Genomic DNA, 27,556 nt, shown 5'->3' on the forward strand with positions numbered 1-27,556 from the left:
GGCTGAATACTAATGCACACCACATTTTTCAGATTTTTATTTGCTTAAAATTTTGGAGACCATTTATCATTTTCGTTTCACTTCACAATTATGTGCTACTCTGTGTTGGTCTGTCACATAAAATCTCAATAAAAAACCTTTAAGTTCGTGGTTGTAAGGTGGGAAAATGTGAAAAAGTTCAAGGGGTAGGAATACTTTTTCAAGGCACTGTACGAGCGTACTCTGATAAGTCAGTCAGTCAGTCATTGCTAGTTGTTTGCACTACGGCAACTGTTTAGACCGCCAGCTATTTCACTTCCGGTAAAACCGCTAAGAAAAGTCACGTGACTGAAACCCAGCAATGCTAGTTCCTTTTCTATACAACGAAGTGTTAGCAAGAAAAATAATATTGCTGAATTTACAAATCTCTTGAACTAACATACAGCTCTGCGTCCAGCTCCACACCCATCGTTCGAATTACTCATGAACTTGTATAGATATAAAACACATCAGAAGAAAGCCTGGAACCAGGGCATTGCAATGATGCTTGTCATATTCGTACAGTATTTAAAAACATCTCATCTCAACATCTGTAGCCGCTTTATCCTGTTCTACAGGGTCGCAGGCAAGCTGGAGCCTATCCCAGCTGACTACGGGCGAAAGGCGGGGTACACCCTGGACAAGTCGCCAGGTCATCACAGGGCTGACACATAGACACAGACAACCATTCACACTCACGGTCAATTTAGAGTCACCAGTTAACCTAACCTGCATGTCTTTGGACTGTGGGGGAAACCGGAGCACCCGGAGGAAACCCACGCGGACACGGGGAGAACATGCAAACTCCGCACAGAAAGGCCCTCGCCGGCCACAGGGCTCGAACCCGGACCTTCTTGCTGTGAGGCAACAGCGCTAACCACTACACCACCGTGCCGCCCTATTTAAAAACATACCGAAGGGAATTCAAACTTCCGCAAAATAATCTCTCTTTACTCATTTTTGTCTTAACCCATTTTCACACTCCTGTTTCTCGGCTGAATAAGTTACAGAGTCCCGATCACTTCACATCCGTGTGTTCTTGTCAGTTACACATTCTCTAACGTTAAGACCAATCACTGGGGTGTGCACATGGATAAATGTTGGGACAGCTTTTTTTTCTGTAAAAGTGATCACAGGGCGTCTGGATTGGACACACTGCACACTGGGTTAGTGATCACAGAGAGAGAGAGAGAGAGAGAGAGAGAGAGAGGGGGGGGGGGGGGGGGGAACCACACACACTGCCCAGGTGCAGCTGGACACACTGTAGGAAGTGTTAACTGGAAATTCCTATCAACACTGGTATACAATTTCACCGATATCATCCTTTATGAACACCTGCCCGTTCACACCATCCAGTCATCGGAGATCAGTTGCAGGATCCAGGGGTATAAAGGTGGAACATATGAGAAAAATTAACACAATTTCCCAAAAAGTCACTTATCGTCATCAGAATATTGATTATTATTGATTAGATTTGATCATGAGAACAAATATTTTAGTCATTTTGAGCGATTATCTATTACATTCTTCATTTTAACTAACACCCGCAATGCATTCTGGGTGTAGTCTTTTTTGATATTTTCACATTTATTGTCTAAAATTTGCATTCTTGTGCAGAAATCATACAAGTTCGTTTTTATTTGTAAAAAGAAGACATCATTTTCTCATGCTGGCTAAGTGTAAGCTTAAAAGCTTGTACCTTCTTTCCCTTGCTTTTTCAGCCACTGCCTCCTGATTTTTCTGATAATACTCTCTTTTCTTTGAGTTCTTCTTTTCCTTCCCCCCCAAAAAATAAAAATTCGCTACTGAATTTGTAGAATCTTCCATTGAGATATTGTTTCACAAGCGACATGTAAAAAAAAGAAGCCACGCTATCTTTGCTTGTCACACAACGTTTAGCAAGGCTGTTAGTCATATCTATTGTTATCAGGGGTACTACTATATTAGCCCCCCCTTCATCAAAAGACCTTCACACACAAGAAATGGGCGTGAAGTGAACGGAGAAGACGCACGCACGAACCTTTTTGTTTACCGCGCTCGCTTGCTTTGTAAACTGATCCTGCCAAAGCAATCCTTAGAACATCGTTGATCGAAATGTGTTTGGGGTTTCAGAAAATGTGTAATTTTGGGAGCTGTTTATGATGGAATCAAGAAGATTTGGTACCAAAAGAACATCTGGGATATGAGAATGACAGTTCAAGCCTTGCTGTTGTTGAGACGCACTGTACGCGATCCCAAGAAAGCATTTTTCAAAGCAAAACGGCCGAGTTTTCCTGCAATTTTTATCTGCATAAACGTGTTCGGGAGTTGAGAATTCAGTGTAATTTTGGAATCGTTATTAGAAGAAGCTGAAAATTCGCAAACAGTAAGTAAATCATATGAGAACTCTTGTGTATTTTTTGGAAGAGAACTTTAGCTTGTATGAAGTTAAACCTGAGTGATTTATTTTATTTATGAGTATAATTAAAAACAAACAGTGTTATATAATGCGTGTTTCGTTATTTTGCTTGAAATCTTTCATTCTCAAGTTCTGTATTCTCCAGTTTGGGTCTATATTGTTAGCATAATAGTCAAAGTGTAAAATTCATTCAAAAAAATGATGCATTTTTTTTTTAAATAGTAAGTAAAAGTTCTGTTGGTGAGCGGCTTTTGTGTTACGCGTTACATCAGAATTTAGCTCAAATTTCCAAATACTAAAAAGACACCTTGGTTGTTTTCCTATGACTTTTGGCGTGGAAGTAGTTTTCCCTTCTAGTAACTTGTGTGAGCCGTACCGATTTTATTGCCCTCTTCGTTGTTACGTACAGTATATACACACACACGGGATGCATCTTGTACCCCTGGATCCTGCAACTGATATGAATCACCTGCAATAATATTGTGCAGAATCAGGTCAGGAGCTTCAGTAATGTCCATATCAAACCAGTCTTTCAGAAACAGCTGATTTCCTGGGGTTCACACACACACCAGAGTGGTGCCAAAAACATCTAGCGAGCAGCAATTCTATGAACGGAAAACACCTTGTTGCTGAGCGATGCCTCCAGAGCCTGATGGATAGGAAGGACACAGTAACTCGAGATGGGAAAGGAAGAAAGAAGGAGGTGGGCCCCCCAAAAAACAACAAATAAATTAAAAAAATAAAATAACCACACAACCCCCAGAGCATCAACGACGCAGTAGCTCACATGGACATACCAAATCACAAAACTAGGGAGTACCCATTGTGCAGACTGATTAGATCTTCCAAACAATCAAAGTCGTCTAAAAACTCAGGAAGGAGTAGCGATTGTCCTGAAAAGTTTGTTAATCAGCCTAATTAGCAACTTCCATCCTCCATCCATTATCAGGGATGAGAATGAAAAATATTTAAAAAAAAGTCTGAAAAAAACCAGGGCGGGGCCCATGGCCCGGGGGCTAATGATTTTTGGCTATTTTTTAATTTATTTTTTTTACCCCAAAACCATTAATTTTATCAGCAAAAAGTTGCAATGTATTTGGAAATAAATTCCCCTTCTTGGTGGACTCCCAGGTGAAAATGATTAATATGGTACAAGAGACTTGTTTTTAATCAATGCACCTTTTAATATAAAAGAGCTCTACAGTATTATATTTCTGCATTTTTGCTATTCATGTCTTTGAATACTCTAATCCTTTACAATGAAGTGCAAACCAGAAAAAAGTTCTGTCATATAATTCTCTTAAGCTTTCTTCTGACGTTATCATGGTAGCAGGAGCTCTTGCATATTAAGCAGGCAACATTCAACATCACTCATCACTTCCCTTTCAACTGTTGTGTGTACAAACTAGGTTTTATCTGGACAGGATGTTGTGTAATGTAATGCAGATACCATACGGTCAATTTGAAGATCGAGATGGTGATTTTGAGTTAAAGAACAGGCATGTAAAAAAAAAAAAAAAAAAAAAAAAAAAAGATATATACTCTCAAACCATACTGTTCAAAAGTATTGGCACCCCACGGTTTTCTTCATACAAATTTGTTATAGATTTCTATTTTACGATTTCTACATTATCGAGTAATGAACCTACAGGCTGAGAGAATTCTACACAAACACACCGAACTTTACAACTTTACAACAGCTGCATGCATGTGAAATGGAAATAAATCGACTAAGGCAGGAAAAACAAAAACTATTTTGGATAAAATTGTTATTGTCCGTTACAAGTAAAACGTAACCAATAACCAAACTTAATAATCAACTTAATAAATAATCAAACTTTAACTCAATGTGTGAGCTTCATTTTACGTTATTCACAACCATTATATGATTTTCCTAAAACAAAAACCTCACAAAAGTAGTACTCGCAAAATTGGGGGGGGATAATATTGCGGGACAAGTGGAAATTAACCCCCAGGGTAAGTGGGTTTAAAAGTTAACGTTGAGCCCTGATGGGTAAATGGAAAAGCATGTACTGATTTTTCAACTGCATCATAACCCATGATAGAGATTAAGCAATTACCACAATTTCACAGCTCACGACTCCCAGCGACTCCGTTATGATCGAGTCGTCAGACTGTGTGTCGCCTGCATCAGCTGGTTACATTATAATCAGTTGGATGTTAATAGATGAACAAAGCAGTTTAATAGTGTACCAGTGAGAAAGGAGCAACAGGCCAAACGGAGCTCTCCGATGTGTGTTTTTGTGACGAGGGCCTCAGGTCCATTTTCCGTCGGCTTGCCCTGCCTGTGTACACAAGTTAAGAGTTAACCTACTCTACAAAACATACACCAGGACATGTAGTGGATTAGCCAAGACGTGGTTCGTGTCGAAGGTTTGCTTCAGTAGTTTTGCACTGGACTACAAAACTATTATTAAGGAATAAAAACACACCAGGACAAGCTGTTATAGGAAAATAATCAATCAGCGATGCTTTGGTGTGATGCAGCCTGACAAAGTAGATCGTTTTAATTAAAACACCACTGCACTTTGTTTATAGTTCCCTACAGTTGTAGAGTTTCAATGAAACAACATCCTGTCTAAGTTAATAATAACTTACAAATAAAAAGCAGCTTGTCATGCTGTAACGAGTCACCAAATTCACAATTTGATCCATTTCTTCAAAATAAAAAGGCCTGGAATACCGAATCATCTGACCACAACACACATTTCCACTGTGTCCATCCCAGATGCCTCCAAGTCCAGAAAAGAAATCGACCGTGCTTCTGGACAGAGTTTCTTTTTTTTTCCACAGTAAAAACTTTTAAGTGACATTTATGGATGTAACTCTATTGTAGAGCTTGACACTAGGTTTGCGAAAGTAATCCTGAGTCCATATGTTTGTATCAGCTATAGACGGATGAATGTTCTTGATGCAGTGTTGTCTGAGGGATCGGAGATCACAGGGGTTCAGATTAGGCTTGAGCCCTTGCCCTTTACACACTGAAATTCCTCCAGCTTCCTTGAATCATTTGATATAAAGGCACCATAGGAGGTGAAATATTCAAATCCCTTCATATCTTTCTTTCAGGAACGCTGTCTTTAAACATTTTAATTATTTTCCAACACATTTATTGATAAACTGTAGAGCCTCCACCCGTCTTTGCTCCTGAAAGACTAGGCCTTTCTTGGATACTGATTTTGTACCAAATCATGATTCTAATAATCTGTTGACATCAGCTGTTTCAAACCACATCATTTGTTTTACCTTATTACTAGCCTTAAATTGCTCCTGCTCAAACTTTTTTTGGAACGTGTTACAGGCCTGAAACGCAGGAATGAATGAATGTATACTAACAAATGAAATAGCCTGGGTTCGTACCGTCTGCAATGTCAAGTCAACGACAAGTCAAAGTAAATTTAGAAAATCACTGCTTTAAAGATGAGTGCTCCAAGAGCACAATATCCCCTGCTGGCAACTCGGCCATAACTCTGGTAAAGCGCGACTGAATTTAACGAAATTACAATATGCATACACTACCGTTCAAAAGTTTGGGGTCACTTTGAAATTTCCTTATTTTTGAAAGAAAAGCCCTGTTCTTTTCAATGAAGATCACTTTAAACTAATCAGAAATCCACTCTATACATTGCTAATGTGGTAAATGACTATTCTAGCTGCAAATGTCTGGTTTTTGGTGCAATATCTCCATAGGTGTATAGAGGCCCATTTCCAGCAACTCTCACTCCAGTGTTCTAATGGTACAATGTGTTTGCTCATTGCCTCAGAAGGCTAATGGATGATTAGAAAACCCTTGTACAATCATGTTAGCACAGCTGAAAACAGTTGAGCTCTTTAGAGAAGCTATAAAACTGACCTTCCTTTGAGCAGATTGAGTTTCTGGAGCATCACATTTGTGGGGTCGATTAAATGCTCAAAATGGCCAGAAAAATGTCTCGACTATATTTTCTATTCATTTTACAACTTATGGTGGGAAATAAAAGTGTGACTTTTCATGGAAAACACAAAATTGTCTGGGTGACCCCAAACTTTTGAACGGTAGCGTATTACCAACATCGAACAAAGAATCCTGCCAAGTTTTGTGAAATTCCTCCAAAAATCGTGAGAGGAGTTGATTTCAGAAGGCGAGAACCCTTTCCTAGACGGACAGACTTCGCCACAACATAATCCCCCTTTGGGCCTTTCAGCCAGCAGGGGATAAAAAATTATAAACTTGCATTTTCCGTCCTGTCCCAACTTGTTCTGATTTGGGGTTGATAAAAGAAATTACTTTGTTTCATTTTCTCAATAACCAACAATAATTTACACACAGAGCAAAACTTAAACAGCCTATTAACTAAAATATTATTTTTATTAAAACTGAAATCACAAATAGGCCTTGCCTTAAATGTATAAGCATTTGTTCTACCTCCATTTACTTCTCTTTACTTTAACATTCAGCAGTCTGTACAAAGAGAGCTCCGATTTCTTGATAAATCTATTTGTACGGTCAATTTTAGATGGTGTGCGCGCATTTTCACATCCTTCGAGCTGCGTTACTTCCACCCAGGGTGCAGTCATGTGTATTCCCACAATTACAGCTATTATATTTAAAAAAAAAAAAAAAAAAAAAAAAAACACTACCACGATGCAGCCTGGCAATCAGGATTTTTTATTTTATTTTTTTTAAATCGACTCAACATAAATGTGGTCAGACGATATCTTGTTACATGCCTGCATGTTACCAAGAAAATGCAAAGCCCTCTGTCCTGAAGACTGTCTGAAAACGTAAAGCTACAGCTTTACCTCTAACTGACACTGGAGACTCCTTCAGAAAACTGCCTCACAACAACGACTGTACACACTAAGATCCATTTACATGAAGCGTATTCTACAGTAACAGATGAGAACACATTAGAACAAGCAATGTTGGTACCTCAAACAGCGAAGGCTACAGCAGAGGGCAGAGCCTCCTCTTACAACCCTCCACAGTTATGGAACAGCCTTCCAAGCAGTGCTCAGGACACAGTCACAGTGTAACTCCAGGCTGAAAATATTTGTTTCGTCAAGCTTTTTATTAGGTAAGGGAGCAGATCTGGAGGGTTCTTGGGCATAGAGCGTTTTGGTAAATTTGGATGTTGTCACCGCTCCCATTTTCACTCAAGACTGTTGACTGTGTGGCTGGCCGCTGTATGTCCCAGGATTCCCGAATGTCCAGGTTACCTTCTGGCTCTCCCTTTTAGTTATGCTGTCATAATTAGTCTTGCTGGAGTCCATGCTTGCACTTGGCGCACAATGAACACTGTTCTTAACTACTAGGTGACCCAATGTGTTTTTCCTTGCTCTTTCTCGGTCAAATTATATGGGTCAATCCCAAGATATCAGTGCTGTTGGCCTCTCCTACTCTTTGGACCTGCCTGATCCACCCTAAAGCCCTACTTCTGGCTGAGGTCCTCATCATTTCATTCCTGCAAGGACAGCCCTTATGTACAGCCCCCGGTCCACCCTAATGCCCTACTTCTGGCTGAGGTTCTCATCAATTTGTGCCTTTGTAAGACAGCCCTTATGTACAGCCCCTGATCCATCCTAATGCCCTACTTCTGACTGAGGTTCTCATCAATTTGCTCCTGTGGAAGACAGCCCTTATGTACAGCCCCCAACCCACCCTAATGCCCTACTTCTGGCTGAGGTCCTCATCAATTTGCTCCTGTGGAAGACGGCCCTTATGTACAGCCCCCGATCCACGCCAATGCCTTACTTTTGGCTGAGGTTCTCATCAATTTGCTCCTGTGGAAGGCATCCCTTATGTACAGCCCCCGATCCAGCCTAATGCCCTACTTCTGACTGAGGTGCTCATCAATTTGCTCCTGTGGAAGACGGCCCTTATGTACAGCCCCCGACCCACCCTAATGCCCTACTTCTGACTGAGGTTCTCATCAATTTGCTCCTGTGGAAGACGGCCCTTATGTACAGCCCCCGACCCACCCTAATGCCCTACTTCTGACTGAGGTTCTCATCAATTTGCTCCTGTGGAAGACAGCCCTTATGTACAGCCCCCAACCCACCCTAATGCCCTACTTCTGGCTGAGGTCCTCATCAATTTGCTCCTGTGGAAGACGGCCCTTATGTACAGCCCCCGATCCACGCCAATGCCTTACTTTTGGCTGAGGTTCTCATCAATTTGCTCCTGTGGAAGGCATCCCTTATGTACAGCCCCCGATCCAGCCTAATGCCCTACTTCTGACTGAGGTGCTCATCAATTTGCTCCTGTGGAAGACGGCCCTTATGTACAGCCCCCGACCCACCCTAATGCCCTACTTCTGACTGAGGTTCTCATCAATTTGCTCCTGTGGAAGACGGCCCTTATGTACAGCCCCCGACCCACCCTAATGCCCTACTTCTGGCTGAGGTGCTCATCAATTTGTTCCTTTGTAAGACAGCCCTTATGTACAGCCCCTGATCCACTCCAATGCCTTACTTTTGGCTGAGGTTCTCATCAATTTGCTCCTGTGTAGGACAATCCTTATGTACAGCCCCCGATCCACCCTAATGCCCGATTTCTGGCTACGGTTCTCATTGTTTCACTCCTGTGGAAGATGGCACCACATGTACAGCCTAAAGACACACTCAGAAGACAGCTCTGGCCACTTCCAGTTTTACTACGATGGCTTAAGACTACAACTGCCATGATAACTTTAAGACTGTAGCTAACAAACAAAAACAGTCTTGCACTCAAATCTCCATCGATGACCAGTTGAGAACGTCCACAAAATGGACTTCACGTGAAAACTAATAAATTTCCTGTTACACAATTGCACTTTTTGACCATACAGGACACAGTTCTATAATAGAAGAGTGTGATTTATAAATAATCTGTTTTCACCAAAATGAGGATGGGTTCCCTTCAAGTCTGGTTCCTCTTACGGTTTCTTCGCCATGTCTTCTCAGGGAGTTTTTCCTTGCCACCATCACCTCAGGTTTCCCCATCCGGGAGCAATTTTCATTCGTGTTAAAATCCATTTTCTCCTGTAAAGCTGCTTTGCGACGCCATTGTTAAAAGCGCTATACGAATAAATCGACTTGATTTGAACGCGTCAAGCGGAGGCCTCGGATTTGTGTGCGTTTTACGATGACTGTCTCCGTTCCATTTTCCATTGGCCAGCCTGTGTACATGAGTTAAGTGTTAACCTACTTCACAGGAACGCACACAGCGGGGAAAAAGACGAAATAATAAAAAACAGATGGACCACGACTTCAAAACAGCACTGGGCCCGTAAGAGATAGGACTTTAGATTATTTCATTTAATAACAGCAAAAAGGCATAAAAAGACAGTAGAACGAGAGAGAGAGAATAAAATCAAGTTTTTCCATTTGGGAATGTTGTTGGAATGCATGAAAGGCACCAAGACATAACCGATTTCGTTTAATACTTAAACACTTACATTTTCTTTCATAATAGCCAGGCAGATTGTACACTTCAAAATAGGCCACGTCATGAGACAAGGGCATGAGAGAATGACTAAGTGCAAAAGAGATGCGTATAGAACACGGGAGGGCATGAAAGGCTGCTGTAAAGCAGCACTTATGACACACCGCTGTGATCTGCAGCGCAAACACAATCTGCCTGCATTTCCTCACGGTGCTGATTGGCAGGTTGGCATAGTAAAGCACAGGAAATGAGCAGCACAGTCATAACGCAGGTCGCGCCACATTCATCAGGGCCGTAAGGCACAGGAAGACGAGGCTGCAGCAGAGACACTGCAGGTGCTGGTTAGCAGCAAGATAAGGGACACACACACACCAGCTAGCGTGTGTGTAAAACAGTCTGGTCCACCGCTGCAGGGCCCTGCACCAAAACAACAACATTTCCCTTGGTCACGTTCTTCCAACATACCTCCAGGGAGTCAAACATGGACATCAATTTATGCGCATTCTAATTCAACTTGAAGTTTTTGTAAAGCATGACAGGTTTGCATACATCCACGCCATCTTCTCATTTCAGGGAAGGAGAGGGGGAGAAAAAAAAAAAAAAAAAAAAAAGAGTAGAGATTCATCATTTCTCCGCATTGCCATTATAATGATAAATGATTTGTGCAGGAACGTTGAGGGCATCATGATCATAACACTGCAGTCGAGATTTTAATTTACTTCCAAAAATGGCTGAATGCAAAAGGAAAAGGAAAAAAAAAAAAAAAAAGTGCAAAAAAATAAAATAAAATTTAACACCCCGATGTTTAATTACTCTCAGAAACCGGGTACAAAACTACTATTGCGTCACCACAGTGCGATCCTAAAACACACATTTTGTGCCTCCGATGTGCGTTTTTACAAGTGGAATGCAACTGAAATACACCTTTAACACTGAGTTAGGAGCCATAGCTGGACATTACGGACCATTTTTGCACTTGAAAGGAGTTAAACCCCCCCCCAAAAAAACCTTTAACTTTCTTCCAGTGGAAAAAACGCATCCTTGAGGGACCTGTGCCAACGACAAGCAAAGGTAGAGTTCACTTTTATTGCGTCTACGTTGTTATAAAATTACCAGACAACCTTGAACACGATCGCTGCAAATACATCGTTAATACAATATTCAACATAATCACTAAGTCCTCACTTTTTAAAAAAAAAAACCCAATCCACAGGGCGGCACGGTGGTGTAGTGGTTAGCGCTGTCGCCTCACAGCAGGAAGGTCCAGGTTCGAGCCCCGGGGCCGGCGAGGGCCTTTCTGTGCGGAGTTTGCATGTTCTTCCCGTGTTCGCGTGGGTTTCCTCCGGGTGCTCCGGTTTCCCCCACAGTCCAAAGACATGCAGGTTAGGTTAACTGGTGACTCTAAATTGAGCGTAGGTGTGAATGTGAGTGTGAATGGTTGTCTGTGTCTATGTGCCAGCCCTGTGATGACCTGGCGACTTGTCCAGGGTGTACCCCGCCTTTCACCCGTAGTCAGCTGGGATAGGCTCCAGCTTACCTGCGACCCTGTAGAACAGGATAAAGCGGCTACAGATAATGAGACGAGAGGAGACCCAATCCACAGGAAGCGTTCACTCTGCGTACATCTGCTTGTGAGATCTGAGGAGGACCACAGGGTCTCAGTTTTTTTTCCATAAACTCTTCCCCCATTTGAAGATGTTGAACGGTTACACAATTTTCCCCCAATTAAAATGCAATGCAGCATCAGTCCAGACGTCAAGACGAAAAAGTGCACAAGGATGCAATATGCAAATGAATGCACTCGAACTCAAAGGTGCTACGTTGCGTGGAAACATCGCGCCTGATATCTCTCTCAGACGCTCCAGATGAATGTTTTTGCGCATTTGGATGAATCGTGGCGTACAGAGAAATTATTTCAGGCATGATTTAACGACAAACATGCAGAATGTTAAAGCTTCTCGTTTGGAAGACACGTTTTACCGCAAAAACGTAAGTGCAACATGACATTCGGCTGAAGTGATTTCAAAGTAATAACGAGTGTGTGTGTGTGTGTGTGTGTGTGTGTGTGTGTGTGTGTGTGAGAGAGAGAGACTTCTGATCTATGAGGATCCTAAACTAATGAAATTGCGTTGCGATAATCTGCATCACAATATGCATGTTGTGCATATTAAAAGGTGCAAGAATCTTTTTTTTTAACTCCTTATTTGCACAAATATGTAGAAAATAATTTAAAAATACGAGTTAAGGTGCAGCCAAAAGTAGAGTAGATCATTTTGAAGAAGTTTTTTTTTTTTGTGTTATATTTCTTAAAAGTTCTCTTTACATCCTGACAGCAATGACAAAAATCGGTACCGTGTGTACATGTGGCTACTGCTTATAAATAAAACTGTTTTCTGATCCCGTGTCCGTACAGTAAATATCACGTATATGGGTCTGTCTCAGAAACTAGGTACTGTGGGGGTCCCCCACTAAATATACTCACAGTCAATAAACTATACGGTTTCGAATGGTGATGTTGGTTTTAATTCGAAATAAAATGATGAAAGAAATACAGATAAAACTAAATCTTTGATGTGAATATTCAGAATTTGGCAAAAATTCTGCAAATTTGTGGAAAAATGGCGGCTTGATCTGGGACATGATAAACGGTCGACTACATCGCATTCCCTTAAAAAGATTGTAGTCCACTGAAAAGTCTACAGTTATCACTAATTGTATTTTAAGTTGTAACTTTATCCACCTAAGGATCGGTGCGCTCACAGAATAATCATAACCATAATAAAACATCATGCAAAATATTTCATCACCGTTGTAACTCTATTTTCCGCAAACCCAAAACCAATACGATCGTGTGTTTTGATCTAAACGGAAAGCCTCAGGGTCAAGGTCACGACCTCACCAAAAGTAGTAACTTAAAATCACTACGCCATAGATACCCGTAAATGCAAAAAAAAAAAAAAAAAGTAAAATTAGAAAATTTATTTTTTGACCATAATGTCTTAAACGAGAGACCGGTTTCTGAGACGGACCCGTATACGTCATCAATTGTACTCACTTCATCTCTTACAAACCTCACCAAGCTGTGAGCAGCATCAGGGCTTGGAGTATTTTGTTGACTGTGTTTTGTTCAAAATCCAGTGCTGTGAACTCGATCCATTTTCAAAATAGTAAGAAAAAAATCACTTGTTCATTAAATTGTCTTAGAAGCGTTATTTAGTACTAATGAGCACATTTTGTTTCACAAGCGTACTGTAAAGACTAAAAGTTAAAAAAATTAAAGCGAATAGCAGAAGTTTGACCAATTATAGTTTTCACGAAGGAGCGGATTTATTCCCACATGGGACTTGTGTAATTGCAAACCGAGTGGATCGCCCAAAAGATTTCAACGTTGTCTTTGAGTTTTTGTTGAATGGCTGGAATTCTTGGCGTAAATATCTGCCAAAAAGCCCCCCCGCAAAACCTTTCACTTGACCTTTCAGAAGGACCAAATAAAAGCTGTGATAATCAGAAGGTCAATTTTCTTAAAATAAACACCACTTGCTTGACATCGAATCAGAAGCCTCGGCGAACCACGAGGTGAATTTCGTTTATCTTTTTATCTGCTGATGATCTTCCGATACTACAAAAGTTATAACAAGTTGTCAATTTGTTTCTGGTTCTGATTGGTTCCGAAGTTTATCAAGTAGAACGGGTAATCGAACTTGATCAGGATAAGTGCTATTTCACTATTGCTCGTTCTTGTGTACCTTTGATAACATGAGACCGACCATTCATATCGCAAGATCACGATTCGCCGGTCTGGTGATTGTAATACTTGTGCGTGTGCGCAGTGCACTAACTGTTACACTCGTTCTTACAACACAATGACAGTGGCTCCGCCTCTACAAGGCAGTAGCCACAAAAAATAAATAAATAAAATCAATAAGGGGGCCCCACACCACATGGGCCTGTTACAGGCCTGTTCATTCAGTCTGAATGAAATAACTTGATGTCCTACCTGTACACACACTGCCTAAGACCAGAGTCTTCCACAAGGCTAAGGAGTAGAGGTGTGACGATTAATCGATCCCTGATCCATCAATCCATTTCAAGCAGAGATTAAAAAAAATAATAATTTAACAAATCATGATTCACTAATAATACCCAATTTCAGCCCGATAATCCTAGATCAGGGCTCGAAATTCACGATGGTCCGGTCACCCGAGGCGACTTAATTGGTCATTTGGCAGGTAATTCCTGTCACTAGGCAGCCCGGCTGGCTCGTTGAAAATAAAAAAATATATATGAAGCGAAGATTCATACTAGGGCTGTGCGATATATCGAATATACTCAATATATCTCAGAAAATTCTGTGTGAGATACATAAAATTATTATATCATAACTATCAAGTATTTTATGGTCATCTGCCGACTTGCGTTTGTTTTGTGTTTAAAATGTTTTCCGGTGGTTTTCTCCCTGTCCCTCAGGCAGTAACGCGAGAGGCTGCCTAAAGGGGGGGAACCACAATAACGTCACGCACTCGCCAACCAATCCCGGGCGACATCCAGGTGCTGAAAGGAAATTGCGGGAAGATTTTCTAGTTATTCTTTTAAGTTCGTTTCTTAAGACACGTATTTTTAAGTATGTTACCTCGCTTATTGACAGTTTCGGCGAACACTTCCGCCTTCTTCAAAACAGTCACCAGATGTCGAGTGGTGACGTGCCTTATCAGCTGATGTTACTCTATGGAGGCGTGAACGTCCCGCCCAATTTGACAGGTAGTCCACGCCTCCTGCTGTCAGGTCGCTGGCCCAGGACTGCGCTCCAGGTGTGTGACAGCGCGTACGCTCCCTCATCCCGGTTCATCGTCCTCTGCGCCCGCTTACGTATCTCAACTGCCTCCAAAATCCAACGCTGGTATCTATTCTCTTCAGCGCGAATGACTCTGGCCTCTTCCCAATTCATTATATGATTTTGTCGTTTGCAGTGGTCTGAAATGGCTGATTTTAAGTTTTCTTGGCTTGCTTTTTCTTTTTCGGATCTTGTGAGTCTTTTTGTTGTTTCTTTTTCACATTCTACTCGACATCTGGTGACTGTTTTGAAGAAGGCGGAAGTGTTCGCCGAAACTGTCAATAAGCGAGGTAACATACTTAAAAATGCGTGTCTTAAGAAACGAACTTAAAAGAATAGTTATAATTATCAGACATAATGAATTTTCACTACAAGATTTTCTAGTTTCGGTTTACAGCGCTGACTCAGTTCATGCAATCGCTGGTGTTGCATAGGCTACCACGTAAGCTCTGTCAATTTCAGTGACAAATTAAAAATGGAAGCGGACGAAATGGTTCCTAAAAGAACTAGTAAGGGGTCAGTCATCTGGCATTTTTTTGGATATCGCGAGGAGGACGTGGAACAGCAAATGCCAATTTGTAAAGTGTGCAAAAAAAACCTGTCATCATCATGAAAGGCAGCAGCACGACAAATATGTTCCATCACCTGAAAACTCACCCGGTACAGTATGAAGTCTCTCTTAAACTCCGAACTACTTGCCCACGAGCTAAACCCCCCCATGAGCTAAACAAATGACCATAGCAGCCTCGTTCTCCAAAGCCACCCCATATGTTGCAATTTTCAAGATTGTTTTTTCCAGTTTGTGCGACATCTTTGTTGAATAAAAATAGTCTTATTTCAATTCAATTGTGATTAATCATGAACATGAAAATTTAAAATGTGTTGTTGAAAACCACCTGTAAAAAGTTAACCAAGAATGTTATTTAATCTGCAGGGATTGTAGTGAAAACGGTAAAGAGTAAAAGTTAGATTTCATGGGGTCCTTTGGAGGAGATTTCAATATATCGTATACCGTGAAATGGAGAAAATGTATCGGGATATTAATTTTTTCCCCAGATCGCACAGCCCTAATTCAGACACACCGTCAACTAAAGCCGCCACATAGCCTATTAAGCGCGTGCCGTGTCTGTGTTAATCGATGTGTTTGTCGGCAGGACGGAAAAAAAAAAAAATATATGAAGAATTCCGAATCATATGGTGTACGAGTCAGGCTGTCGTTTTTTTCACTACTGCGCATGCATATAACGCATTTCGTTGAATATCGCAGTAATCACGTTATCAAATTCAATAGATGTGGCCACATCATCGCCCATTTAAACACGCGTTTGTTGTTGTTCACATCTACTGTACATCTGCCAAAGCTACGCTGCGATGTGAAATTTTCTGAAAGGTGTACAGAAACCGCCAGAGACGGGGACAAAGCGACCTCGGTCTGAAGAGGAGAAAAAGGGCGCCGATAAAGCGTGCGAGAAGGAGAAACGACAAAGGACTTGTAAGCAAACGTGGGAGCGGGGTAGGCCTCGGCTGCGATACAATTTTTATGGAATAATTAATTTTTTCCAAGTTGATTCCTAGTCAATATGAAGCCCCGAATGCTTTCTCTCTCATAAATGGTGAAATACAGAAAGCATGTTGGACATATTTTGGGTGCTATAGTCATGATAGTAAGTATATTTGTTTTCAATACTCATACACCAAGTTGCCAAGTTTTCCAATATATTATTATTTGTTGATATCATATGGTGCTCTGTGTTGTTCTCATTTATGTATTTAACAACAGGATCAAAATACTCGGGTCTTGAAATAAATGCACATTAGTCGTGAACAATGGTAGCTACTCTCTTTTGTGTTATTTTTGACAGAAGTAAAATTCATACATGAACAAATTTTGGCGAGTTGATTTTCTGTTTGGAGAGTTACTTTGGAAGGGAACAAGTCCGGCTGGCTGGTGAAAAAAATATGAATTTCGAGCCCTGCTAGATGCAGAACAAATTGCAACAAACAGCATAATTTTGATATTAAAAATTTGATTCGGTATTCGGAGCTGTCCGTAGGCGCAGCCATGTTTGTGGCTGCTCTAGCAATCTCACAAGTTCACGCGATGCTTTGCGAACAACATGGCGGACGACTCTGAATTCCTAAAGCCACCGGTTTCTAAAATCCCAGTTTGGCAGCGTTTCTTCCAGTCAGTGCGTTTACATGCACATAGAGCAAATTGAATTTCTGCCATTGCTCGACTGAAATCGAAGCTCTAAATGGCATGTAAACACCTTAGCTAGGCTGAAATTGAACCGAACTTGATTTCTCGCAATCGAGCTACACAACCTAGATTATGCGATTTTTGCCGAGCTACTTAGTGCATGTAAACCCTATCGAGCTACGTAGTCGAGCCGCTTACTTCAGCACTGCCCCTTCCGGAAGTGACGAGTGACGAGACCACAAGCGGGAAACACAACAGCCTCGGTCGGCATGACAATGAATCATGACAACGGCATGAATCTTTTCTTTTTGTGGCATTGTTTGCACTGTTAAAATTTAGCTCACTTACTGTATCACCAAATGCATCTGGACAGCTGTTGCATAGCTGTGAATTGTGTACATAAATTAGGGGGGATAGATTAGGGATAAAATTAGCTCATGTTTTAAGTTGTTCAAATTCTGTAAAGCTGCTTTGCGACAATGTTTATTGTTAAAAGCGCTGTACAAATAAACTTGATTTGAAACTTGATTTGATAAACAAGTCATTGTATTTGTGTATGTGTCCAACATCTGAAGAATGTCAATAAAAAATTGAACTTTGTGTGTTTATTAAGACACGTTAAATTGTAAGCAAAAAAAAAAAAAAATTGTGTAAGCAAAAAATGGACTTTAGAAAAATATACAATTGTGCAAAATAAGTTGTCTTACAAAACAGTGGTCTGCGCAGGACAGTTTGCAGCCATACAGTCTGTTAGAGCAAGCCTAACAGCTTGAACACGGAACTGCCAGTGTTGCCAGATTGGGAGGTTTTAAGTGCATTTTGGCAGATTTGAACATGTTTCGGGCTGGAAAACGTCAGCAGTATCTGGCAACACTATAGCTCTTCTTCATGACGACAACCGGAAGTGTACCAACACGATGGGGCATGTAGCGCCACCTGTGGCTCGGGTGCACAATGCACCTTACACAATAGCTCGATTTCACAGTTGCATGTAGGATTGGATTTCTCTGGCACCCCTGCTGGGACCCTTTGCTCGATTACCGACAGTAGCTCGATTTGGATGTGCATGTAAACGTACTGACTGCCTTCTGTCCTCTCTGAACAACGAATATTGTGTCTCAAGAGGTGGGATTCACTTTAACTCAAGTGACTAGTGACAAATGTGTGTGTTTTAAAAGATCGAGACAAAATTCATGAAGTTTTCATTGCTTTTTTTTTTCTTTTGAAAATTAAAAACATGCCAAAAATGACTGAACAGTGATCCATTCGAAGTCAGTGGAGTGCCTGGAGTCTGAATAAAGAAGACAAATGCAACACGACTTGTTTGTTTTTTATTGTTCTACAGGCTGACCGTTAACAGAATATTGACAATGATTTGCATTGGTTATAAAATAAAAAAAGGACAATTTTTATAAATAAATAACATTTTTGCTAAAGCTAGCGAGCTCGCCGACAGCTCTAAGTACTAACATTACCCATGTTCGTAATTTACATTCATTATAATAACGTTAGGGGTTTTCTTACATGTGAATGAAGCATGAGATAGTGGGATATGTGAACAATGCACTACCCTCCTCCCCTCAACGCATGCGTTCGCTTGCTCACTCGCCTGCTGTCTCGTCCTGCAGCGGTAGTCAGGCAATGCGCGTTCATGTGTTTTGTAAGAGTAGCTTTAGAAGGGGGTGGGATTTTTACTTTCAAAACCTAGCATACTCTTACTGGTTTCTCCAAAATGACCTACCCTGCTTTAAGTTGCTGTATCGTCCTGTTAATAGCTCTGGTCCTCCTGTAAATGTTGCATCGTCAGAGCTCATTTGTTTACTATCGGTCACTTTACACCATTAGAGTTTTTGTTTTTAATTTATCTTCCATTCAATACCGCCACTCTTGCACAGTCTATCTTCATGTATCCCATTTCTTGTTTTGAGCACCATTCACGCACATCGATAGACGAGTCAACATTTTTATCTGCATTTTGAATAATTGTTTTTTTCGTTAAACTCTAATTTTATAATTGTACGGCGTGTTTCTCTTTCTGCATGTCTGATAACCTGCTGCTGTAACAATTTCCCAGTTTGGGATCAAGAAAGTAAAGCTACCTACCTACCCATCTATCTATCATGGCCAAAGAGTAATCATTCAAGGAGAACTGAAGGAAAATTTTATCATCAAAATTCTATTTCTCATTTTATTAAATATCGGAATGCATTTTTGATCGCTATTTTGTCGCTGCTATAGCAAGTTATGAGTGTTTAAAATATGCTCTGTAATATATCAGTCCATATGTCAAAGCAATGGCTGTAAACAAGATTCGTTGAGACCTGTGTGAGACATCGTAGGACGGAAGTAAAACGTACAGCAGAAATCAAAGCGACCGACATCTGCCAACGCTCTCAAAAGACGCACGTGCCCCCTTTCGAATGCTGATATCATCAAGTTGTGTTTGTTTTGATAGCAATCAGGAAAGCTTGAAAAAAGTAGGCAGTAATAGTCATTTAAACTCGTTTTTGTGCAATATTTCATTTGGAAAAAACAGTTTTCAAAATGGCGGCACTGACACCTGGCTGACACGTCACGTTTCCAAGTCTCGCACAAGTCTCGTGAAGATTGTGCGGATAAGCGACGCCTGCCGTGGACCAAACGAACTAAATTCAACACGGCTAAAAACCAAACAGGCCGATAAGTATAATATTTAATTGCAATTAGTTGCCAAAACAAGTCATGATATAAGGTTACTAAAAACGAAAATGTAATTGAATAACACGTTAATTAAGAAATAAAGCAAGTTTAAAAACGACTTCAGTTCCCCTTTAAACAAAAACAAGCCCTGAAAGTCACACAATACTGACTTAAAAGCGAGACGGCCTTTTGATTTCATAAAAATCGGTGAAATGTAGTCAGTCAGTCATTGTGATTTTTTTTTAGGATGTTACAGAAATAAACACATCAGGCCATTCTGTGTCTGGGAAGCAAATAATGTGCATGAAATCGTTTGCGTCGCGCAGTCAAGCAGACAGAGGAAGTCCGTGTGCGCATGCGCAGATTTATTTTCTTCTTCTTTTGGGTTTAACAGCAGCTGGCGTCCACAGTGTTGCATTACTGCCATCTACAGGTTTCCCTTTGAGCGTGCACCGACAGTTCCATCATTCTGTCGCCAAACGAACAGCTGATCACACCGAGGTGCTCGCTGAGCGCCGATATTTATTAGTTTGGCCCTGCGGTTCCTTTCCTTCGTATAGAACATAACGTCTTTTCTTCATTCGCACACTCACGCCCTCCATATTTCTCTCCTGTTTCAAATTTGTATCCCACAAGACAAATAAAAAGTCAGGGAAAATTCTTTTTATGACCTGCATTTGCAAATAACGTGCATGAAATTGTTTGCGTCACGCAGTCAAGCAGACAGACGAAGTCCGTGTGCGCATGCACAGGTTTATTTTCTTCTTCTTTTGGGTTTTACGGCAGCTGGCGTCCACAGTGTTGCATTACTGCCATCTACAGGTTTCCCTTTGAGCGTGCACTGACAGTTCCATCGTTCTGTCGCCAAACGAACAGCTGATCACACCGAGGTGCTCGCTGAGCACCGATATTTATTAGTTTGGTTCTGCGTTTCCTTTCCTTTGTATAGAACATAACGTCTTTTCTTCATTCGCACACTCACGCCCTCCATTTTTCTCTCCTGTTTCAAATTTGTATCCCACAAGACAAATAAAAGGTCAGGGAAAATTCTTTTTATGACCTGCATTTGAAAAATCCGAAAGGCAGTCTAGCTTTAAATAAGCTGTATTATAGCAGGAGATCCATCGGCTTGTGGATTAGGAATGAAGGAAAAAAATATACACACACACACACATCAGAACAAAACTGCATATCCTATCTTAGTCATGTAAATAGAAGACCTCAGGCATTCTGGGCTTGGCCTGCGAAAGCTCGATTGCAGCAAACCATCCATTATAAGCCAAAAATAACTGCACTTTCAGGATCCTGGTGAAATAAATAAAAGATCAAGCCATCAGGACATGCACTCGAGTGTCTATTCTCCATCTGCACTAACCCTGGGATCTTCAGGGCTTTGTTGTGGTCATTACTCACTCGTTTTGCAAACACAATTTAAATATGTCAGATCGACGTTATTGCTGGTGGGGGATTTTTAACACCTTTTGCAGAAATAAAAAAAAAAATTAAAGAAGAAGAAAGAAAAATAATCCCAAGACTGTTCACTGTGCTGAGAGAGAGAGAGAGAGAGAGAGAGAGAGCTGAGATCAGCACAATGTGGACCGGCGACACTTGCAACACCATTGGGGGGAAAACAAAACAAAAAACAGCAGGATATAAGCAACATTAACATTCATAACATTTATTAGTCTATTATTAATTATTATTATTAATGAGGACAGGGATGCATTTAAGATTCATTTCAGACAAAGTTACCGACAAATGTCTGCATGAATGAGCTTGATCTCCTGGTCAACTTTGCAAAATCAGATATTATCGTCGTTTTTTTTTTTTTTTCCCTGTTAGCTCGACTGCTAACTAACAGAAAACACCACAGAACTTACCTCAACTTAACTATCTCACTTTCACATTTACCTCTAAACAGGTCTTTTTTTCCCTGTAATGCATTCCTAGGAAACACTAAAACCGTTTCAGCAGAGATTTAAGGCCTGAAATATATAAAAATATAAAGTCGATAGATAAGGCAGCTGCTAGCAGTAAGCTAATTCCTTCCCTCATAAAGAATGCCAAGTCTTACCTTCAGGCTAGGTGTAAATATTGCTCAAGTCCCAGCCCAACAGACCATTTAATGACTTCACCGAGTGCTGACGACAAACAAATCCAGTTTATTTTTCACATCTGCCTCGCCTGTGTGTGTTTTTCTGCAGCCCTGCCCCGGCCCTGCTCGCTCGGGTTCACTCAGAGAGGCGGACTGTCTCGCCTTTTGTCTGACTGACAACAGTGATGTTGCCGTCAAAACCCGGAAGCGTTTCGACACGAGCATCATGGGAAATGTAGTTCGACAGGTGTAGCGCTGAAAACTACAGCTGCGGCGACAATCATCGACATATCCTGGACCAGTTTAGTGTTTTTTGTTTTATATAAAAGTATACGAATACTTTATTGTCCACAATGTGGAAATTTGTCTTCAGTTTCACCACAGACATTTAAACAATTAAACATTAAAATCACAATACACAAATCAAGCATTCAAGCACTGCATTTTGTAAAAACTAGAGGTGCACAGTAACGAAGTACATTTACTTGAGTATGGACCCTTTTCAGTCACGTGACCTTCGTAAACGCGACCGCCATTTTGGACATGTAGTGGACTTCGGCTCAAATCGGTTTGAATGCGAGGAAGGCGACAAACATAAAAGAAAAAGGAGCGAGATGCAGAAAACTGTATTTACTAGTTTACTGTAATTATGATCTGGCAGCTATTTACACCGGATCCAGTGTAAATAGCTGCCGGAGCCAAGGTCCGGCCGGGCCACGAGCGAGCGCGCGCCGGCTCCGCAGCCGCCGGCTCCGGCCGGGCCGCGAGCGAGCGCGCGCCGGCTCCGCAGCCGCCGGCTCCGGCCGGGCCGCGAGCGAGCGCGCTCCGGAACCTCGGACGTTGGCTCCAGCAGCTATTTACACTGGATCCGGTGTAAATAGCTGCCAGATCATAATTACAGTAAACTAGAATGGAATGTTAACAGCAATGTAATGCCTTTTCTGGCTAATTTTATTCGTTTTACCTCCAACAAAGTGGTCACTACACAAGCGTTGGTATGCCGCTATCCGTCTTCTCCGTCGGTCAGCATCTACCGGGATCCGATAAAATGATAACCCTTGCCTTGTTTGTTGATGGTTACTACATCCAGGTGCACAACAATATAGTGGCATGATGGAAGTCTTGCTGAAAATAAACACTTTCTTTGCTGCCGTTCCTCAATGCTGGCTGTGGTAAACTACTGGTAGTACATGTCCAAAATGGCGGCCGCGTTTGTCGTGACGTCACGTGAAAAGGGTCCATACTGTACTCAGGGGCGCCGCCAGAAATTTTGGGCCCCATGAAAGATTAGAATTTTGGGCCCCTCAACTTTGCCCACCCTCATCACAATTGCACTGTATATAGCAAACTGTATATGGCGCTCGCTCATTAAAAACTTCAATCCTAAAGCATTTATGGGTTGTATTGCTGCTTACCTCCTTCTCCAAAGGGGGGTTCAGTGGTTTGGTAGGGCGGAGGTCCCCCTGAGGCTGAATCTGTGCATATTTAGGGCACCCCATTAGTTATGAAACCAGTTATTAGCACTAGTTATTAGCACCAGCATAACGTAATATTTCATCTTGTTTATCACACAAGTTATTAAAATGGAAAAAATGTCACTGTACAAACTGTAAAAGTGTTCTCTTGATAGGCTAATCCAACCACGTTCATACTGTTCATTTACCATTCGCTAATGTTTTGAACACACATGTGAGTGATAGCTACCTTTCTTTGGGAAAAACTGAGTGACCAGTTGCCTGCCTCTCCGGTCCCTCTCAGCTTTCAGCTGCCTTTCTTTACGTTTTTGACAGCCACTCTTCATATTTAGCGATCATAGACTGTACGCACTCCACTGCTGGCTGGCTGGCTGCTGCACCGCGACACAGCAGCAAGTAGCGTTGCACTGATCAGCACACAGATTTAACGCATCGCGCTTCTACCAGAATCATTTCGCAAAAGGGGGAGGGTTAAATGACAATATGTTGAAGAACTCAAGAAATAGACAACCTTGTTCAATTAGCTCGTTTTACCAGATGGAATATTGCATTGTTGTTATTTCAAAAGTCTTATTAAAATCATTAAAAGCATGTTATCAGCCCCTTAAAGGGCCCCATGGCAGTGCTGGGCCCCTAGAATTGTTCTAACCTTTCCCCCCCCGGCGGCACCCATGACTGTAATTGTTAGAACCTGTGTCTGTCTCAGTTCAGATGCGTTGACGTAAGAGCGCTCTGGAGCAGGGTTGAAACAAACCACACGAGTTAAATCAATCTGGTTTATTCAGGCACTGCTCAGTGATACACACAGAGAGCAGGGTTTATATACATCAGAAGCTTGCGTGACAAGATAAGTAAGGGGCTCGGGGGCACAAGGTCAACTCGCCAGATAAGGAGTCGTTTTTATTATACATGAAAGAGCAGACCATACACCCCCTAGAACAGGAGGAACCAGGAATGTGGTTTCAGCGAAACTAGAAGGTACAGAGAAAATAAAAGAGTATGTTCTCGCGATTATGCACGTTTACCAGGGTGTGAAAGGGTCATAAGTTCAGTACAGCTATGCACGAGAACACACATACAATCTTACAATCCCCTCTTTTATACTTTGTTTACAGAGTATAACTACAGTTTAGACTCTAACGTATTGACAGACATAACAAGACTGATTAGTATGTTGTTTAGCAGTCCAGTTGGCAAATTGCCAAAAAACGTTGTCCTCGTGGCTGGCTTGAGCGGGATTCCCTGCTCCAAGCACTAAGACCAATACCAGAAGGAAAGTCATACTGGTCACTGACTTTGTTCTTTCTGTGTCCACAGGATGTAGATAGTTGAAGGTAGCCCAGGCTCACGTGTCTTCCAGATTCCTCAGTTCAGAAGTCTGCGGGACGCACCGACCATCCCCTCTTTGTAGATCAGCCGAAACCGGATCACTCCGGATGCTGGAAAAGGGATCCCTGAAAAGGCCGTCAGCTATTGTCACAGCAACTTTCTGAAACACAAAAACCTGTTAAGCATCAACAATATAGATTTCTATTACATTGGAGCCTTCTTTATTCGACTGGCATGAATCCACTGTGGAAAAAGGTCAGTTAGTACAGCCGTTCGAGTTACAGCGAGCACATCCGTGGGTTCACTGTAGGGCGGTTCCTCCAAAGGAGCGCCTAATTTCGCAAATTTCTTTACCAACACTTTATCCCCTACCTCAAAGGGGTGAGTGGGTGCCTCAGGAATGGGAGGCTTTTTGGAATTTAGTCTCGTCCAGTACTCATCCAACACCCGCATGAGACCCACGGCGTACTCACTGAGATGTACATCAAGATCACTCGTTCCTATAGCCTGCATACCTCTGCGCCAGGGTGTAGGAAAAGGCCGGCCCATCACGAGCTCATACGGAGACAGGTTGTCGAGGGCCACTTGAGCGGTCATTCGCATGTCAGCGAGAACTAAAGGCAAAACTTGTACCCAATTTTTAGTACCAGCTTCTTGCATGGCTTTACGCAGCTTACCCTTGATTGTTCTGTTTGCGCGCTCCACAATACCGGAGGATTGTGGATGGTACGGGATGTGGAATCGCCAAAGGATTTTTAAGTCTTTACACAGTTCTTGTGTCACCTTAGAGGTGAACGGCGTACCTTTGTCAGAGTCTATCCCTACCGGGAGACCATAACGCGGAATGATTTCTTGCGTCAATTTGTTTACCGCCGTGCGAGCGTCTTCTTTCCCACAGGGGAAAGCCTCCACCCATCGTGAAAATTTGTCGACCATGACCAAGAGATACTTAAAGGGGCCCTGTTTTGGCATGTGAGTAAAGTCAATCTGCCATTCCTGGAACGGCGTGTCAGGTATGGGAAGGTGCTGATGTACCGCGCCTGGTTTAGATGGATTATTCTGGGCGCACGTTAAACATCTGTCTAGAATGTGATGTACATCGGTGTGTATTTTGTCGATGCAAAATATTTTGGATAAATCCTCCACTACCCCCCTTCGTCCGCGGTGAGTGGGACCATGAAACTCGCGGACGAGAAATGGAGTGCAATGTCTAGGCAAACAAAGGCGGCCCTGAGCATCGATCCGAACGCCGTCAGACGGCTGCGCGCCGCATGAGTCCCAGAAATGGTTGTCTGAGGCCGAAGCGGAGGCCTGGAGGGAGATCAAGTCAATGTCCGGAAGAACGGCACTAATCATGCGACTGGATGAGACCAGGGAGAGAGTAAGCGAAGGCGGAAAAACACCGGAGGCAGCCGCGGCTTTGGCAATGCGATCGGCGAGAGAGTTTCCCCTGATCTCAAAAGAGTCCCCAATACAATGAGCACGAGTCTTAACAATGGCTAAAGAGCGCGGGAGAAGACACGCTGTAATAAGATCAGTAACAAGCGAAGAATGAGAAATGGGCTTACCGTCTGCAGTGGTGAACCCACGCGAAGCCCAAATCCGACCAAAGTCGTGAGCAACGCCGAAAGCGTAACGTGAATCAGTGTAGATAGTGACGTCTGTGTCCTGGGCAATAACACATGCACGGGTTAGAGCGTATAGTTCGGCAGCCTGAGCCGAGGAGAAAGGAAGAGAAAAAGCTTCAACAGTTTCATCAGGAAGGCGGCACACAGAATAACCACACACGAAAACGCCGTCAGAGGGGCGTGAGCACGAGCCGTCCACAAACAGCGAATCACCTGAAAGTAACGGGGTGGAGCGTAAGTCGGGGCGGATACTTGTCTCGAAAAGAATGCTAGAAATGCAGTCGTGTGTTTCAGAAGGAAGAAAATCATCCTGTGAATTGAGGAGGCGCTGAAGCGCGTGCGCGAGAGAATCAAAGGAGGAGGAGGGTTTGACAGTAAGATTCTCGGTGGCCAAAAGAATAGACTCGTATCCAGAGCGACGCTGCGCAGATAAATGCTGGGTACTGAGGTTCTTTAAAACGTGCACTACATCATGTGAGGTGTGGAGAACGAGCGGGTGAGACAAAACCAGCCGTTCAGCGTCCGTGACCATGACAGCACATGCAGCCACCGCCCTGAGGCAAGCAGGGAGACCCTGTGCCACAGAATCAAGAGTTTTAGAGAGGAACGCACAAGGCCGCATACCCCCCCCCCCGTGCTCCTGCGCCAAAACCCCAGACGCAGTTCCCTGCTGGTTGCACACATATAAATGAAACGGCAAACGGTAATTCGGAAGTCCGAGAGCAGGGGCCGAGCATAAAGCCTGTTTCAAGGCCCTGAAGGCCGTCAGCATCTCATCAGACCACACCAGGGGCTGAGTCAAAGGGTCCGAGTGCAGAATTGCAGAGCGCAGACACTTGTCATAGGTGGAACAGTCAGGAATCCACTGGCGGCAGTAATTGATAAGTCCCAGAAAAGCCATGAGGGCGTGTTTGGTGGCAGGCACCTGAGTGTCTAGGATGACCTGCACACGCTCGGGGCTGAGCCTGCGGGAGCCCTGGGAGAGATCGTGACCCAGATATCGAACATTGGGGAGGCAGAACTGAAGCTTAGTTCGTGAGACCTTGAAACCTTCTTGCGCCAGAAGAGAGAGGAGAGCGAGTGTGGCTTTAGCGCAAAGGTCCTCGTCCTCCGCCGTTACCAGAAGATCATCCGCGTATTGGAGCACGGAGGAGCCCGAGGGGAGGCACAAACCGGCCAAGGCGTCCCTCACTACGGCTGTAAAAACCGCGGGGGAATCGACATATCCTTGGGGTAACCTGGTCCATGTGTACTGCTTTCCCCTGTGCGTAAAAGCGAACAGGGGCTGCGTGTCGTGGCCCACAGGGACGCTGAAAAAGGCAGAACAGAGATCAATTACAGAGAAAAACGCATGTTCACACGGAATCGAGGCCATAAGAGAGGGAACGTCTGGAACTAATGGGGCGACTGGGATAATTAACTCATTAATCTTACGCAAGTCCTGGGTGAAACGCCACGTGCCGTTGGGCTTCTGCAC

At 42.6% G+C, this 27,556-nt stretch overlaps 1 protein-coding gene across 6 annotated transcripts in view; it reads right to left on the bottom strand.

Annotated features, from left to right (window-relative positions):
- hmbox1b (homeobox containing 1 b) overlaps nucleotides 1-21,797 on the bottom strand; it is an 86,822-nt gene extending 65,025 nt beyond the window's left edge. For all 6 annotated transcript variants that reach the window (XR_009654404.1, XR_009654403.1, XR_009654401.1 and 3 more), the window contains exon 1: nucleotides 21,627-21,797. The gene's annotated coding sequence lies outside the window, so the exon portion shown is untranslated. The remainder of the gene's footprint in view (nucleotides 1-21,626) is intronic.
- Between the last annotated feature and the right edge of the window lie 5,759 nt (nucleotides 21,798-27,556).

The sequence above is a fragment of the Neoarius graeffei genome, chromosome 3 (genome assembly GCF_027579695.1).
Source record: "Neoarius graeffei isolate fNeoGra1 chromosome 3, fNeoGra1.pri, whole genome shotgun sequence".
Classification (NCBI taxonomy): domain Eukaryota; kingdom Metazoa; phylum Chordata; class Actinopteri; order Siluriformes; family Ariidae; genus Neoarius; species Neoarius graeffei.